Source organism: Octopus bimaculoides, chromosome 5 (genome assembly GCF_001194135.2).
Source record: "Octopus bimaculoides isolate UCB-OBI-ISO-001 chromosome 5, ASM119413v2, whole genome shotgun sequence".
In the NCBI taxonomy this organism is placed as follows: Eukaryota; Metazoa; Mollusca; class Cephalopoda; order Octopoda; family Octopodidae; genus Octopus; species Octopus bimaculoides.
Window position 1 is genome coordinate 39,422,946 of NC_068985.1, and position 3,322 is coordinate 39,426,267.

The window sequence follows — 3,322 nt, forward strand, 5'->3', positions numbered from 1 at the left end:
TATATATATATATATATATATATATGTATGTATGTATATAGATATGTGTGTGTCTCTGTGTATATATATATATATATATATTGCGTGCATGTTTCCTCCCTCAATCTAGCCATATATATATACACACACAGACTCACACACACACACATAAACACACACACACTCACACTCATGTATATATATATATATGATTGTGCGTGTGTATGTTTATGTGTATATATACATAAATAAACATACATACATATATACATATATACACAGATGTATGGGTTATGTCTGTACTGTATGTATGCGTGTGTGTATGTATGTATGTATGTATGTATGCATGCATGTATGTATGTAGGCAGGTAGGTAGGTAAGTTGGTAGGTAGGTAGGTAGTATGTATGTATGTATGTATGTATGTATGTATGTATGTATGTAGGTGATTCTACTACGTGGTTTATGTTGTCGAGCACATTCGTATTTGTAAGGTATTTTCGCCATTAAAAAAATTGGAAAAGAAAAAGACAAGAGAACAAATAAATGTACCACGTGATTTAGTAGAAAAATTGTTTGCAAACAATGGCGGAAGCTGCGAAGAAAAGTTTGAAAGAAATATTTTAGCAAATAATTGCAATGAAAGACAGAACGGTTTTGCATCATAATAAAACGTCTGTTAAAGGACCGTAACGTGAGTTTCGGATTCCATTTCAGCAAGAAGCCTTAATGTTTAGAAGCAATGGATAGATGCAGAATCAAGATTTTGGAGCTCAAGAAAGTTTAGCCAGAATTCCCATGAATGACGTGGCTGTTATTTTTGTTATTTAACCCCAGGTTGAACCAAATAAAGCTGACTTATGCTGAAATACATTTTATCGTTTTTGCCGTATCTTTTACAATTTATGATTTTTTTGTTTCATTTGTTCGACTGTGGTCATTCTGGAGCATCACCCTGAAGAGTTTTAATGAAGTGAATCAACCCCAGTTACTTTTATGTCAAGCCCAGTACTTATTCTATCGGTCGCATTTCAAATACCAACACTGGTTATCAAGCGGCGTTGGTGACAAACATATTTATGTATATGTATGTGTCTTTGTGTCTATGCTTATTCCCCCACCACCAACACCATCGCATGGCAACCTATGCTGGTTTGTTTATGTCCCCGTAACTTAACGGTTCGGCAAAAGTATCCGATGGAATAAGTACTAGGCTTACAAAGAACAAGTCCTGGGGGTCGATTTCTCCGACTAAAACCTTTTAAGTCGGCGCTCCAGCATGGCCGCAGTCAAATGACTGAAATGAGTAGGAGAATTAAAGAATATTAAAGGCGATCGTGTGTAATTTAACGATCCTTTTTTTTTCTCGCTGTCAGAGTCACTACATAGTGACCCCTCAAGTCTTTTCGCGTACTATGTGTTCTATTTTGATGCGAACCGTCTAATTACTAGAACTGAACTATACATAATTAGTTCACAGAGCCAATGAGTAAACTGTTTTAATAAAGGTAAATACTGGTTTCAAATTTTGGCACCAGGCCAGCAAGTTTGCGGGAGGAATTTCAGTCGATTACATCGACCCCAATGTTGAACTGGTACTTATTTTATCGACCCCGAAAGTGATGGAAGGCGAGGTTGACCTCGAATGATGGTAAATATTATTCTTTTCTACTCTAGGCACAAAGCCCGAAAATTTGGGGGAGGGAGCCAGTTGATTAGATCGACCCCAGTACGCAGATGGTATTTAATTTATCGACCCCGAAAGAGTGAAAGGCAAAGTCGACCTCGGTGGAATGGTAAATATTATTAGATCTTGTAGGGCTTTGGTCGTCGGTTTGTATGTTTAAGCAGTTCAATATCGGAATAAATTGGTTTGCAGTGAAAGATAGACGAAGTTGAAAATTTAGAGGTAGAATACTTCGTCACAGAGACTTTTTTTTTCTCATGGCACCGATAAATGGAATTGGAAATCATGAGAGGGAGAGAAAGACTGAGCAAAATGATATAGTGAAGAATGAAGTTACAAGTTGGAATATGTTGGTAGTGATGAATAAATTGGGAGAAGGGAAGTTGATGAACGAGAATGCGGCAAAATTTGTAAAGAAACAAGGGGAGATGAGAAATATTTAGTACAATATTTAGCAGAGGAAAGTTGATTTTGTAGTTTTCTTTGCCGACGTTTCAGAGTTTATGTTCCTCTGCAAAGGAAATAGATTGTTTTGTGGCTGAAAAATGTTATAAGACATAATTTTATGTTGAGATTTAATTTTCGGGCCCTGCTTCTGCTTAAGAGGTTGTATGTATGTATGTATGTATGTATGTATGTATGTAGGTAGGTAGGTAGGTAGGTAGGTAGGTAGGTAGGTAGGTAGCAGAGACATGCTGCCTAGGTAGGCAAGGTAGACAGTGCCTACCCTGAATGAAATAGATCGATGGTAACATTTTCCTTTTATTACCGGCATATTGCCTCTCCCAAGGTTTAATTGTATTTCTTTCAACACACGTATCCACATCAAGAATCTTGCACACGAAATACACATACGAAATATATATATATATATATATTGTAGATTACGTAGGCATAATTCGCCCCTGCTTTTCAATCTTAGTATTAAAACTACGCACAGTACTGCTGTACTACACGTGCCGCGTACATTCCTACAATAACGTTTTCTTTGCGCGCTATAAAGACAGAAGTAAATCTGCCTCCAACTCAGTCGCGCGCCTGCGTTTCGCTTATTTTGTTTTTGCGTGTGTTTTACTACATAAACATCACCAACTGCCTACCCTGAGTAATTACTCACGGCACGTGCCTGCTAGGTAGGTATGCATGCACGTGTGCTGGTTTATATCAGACGATCCACAGGTCTGCTCAATACTTATTGTAGAGGATACAGGTTATTTTTATTGAAACAGTAACTGAGAGTTTGCCCTATAATACTACGATCTTCATAGGAATATATACATACGGACACATACAGACACACATACAGACACACATACAAAGTAACTCTCTTATATACATGTGTGTATGTGTGTGCTTTTATGCAATAATAAAACAATTTTACATTAAATTGAAGAATTACTCAATACATTTGATTGAGTGCAAATTTATTATTCTTGATCAAGAATATTATTGGCAGTCACTTGGAAGTTTCGGCCAGTATAGAGTCATGTCTGCACACTACTTATTTTATTACGATGCATCTATAGATCTATCTGCACGGTACAATAGCGAAGATGGTGTCACTGTTGCATATGCATGAATCTTCATATACAACGAAACGTCTGATTTATTCCAAATTCGATTTATTAGCCTGCCTAAGGCTTGAATATACATACATC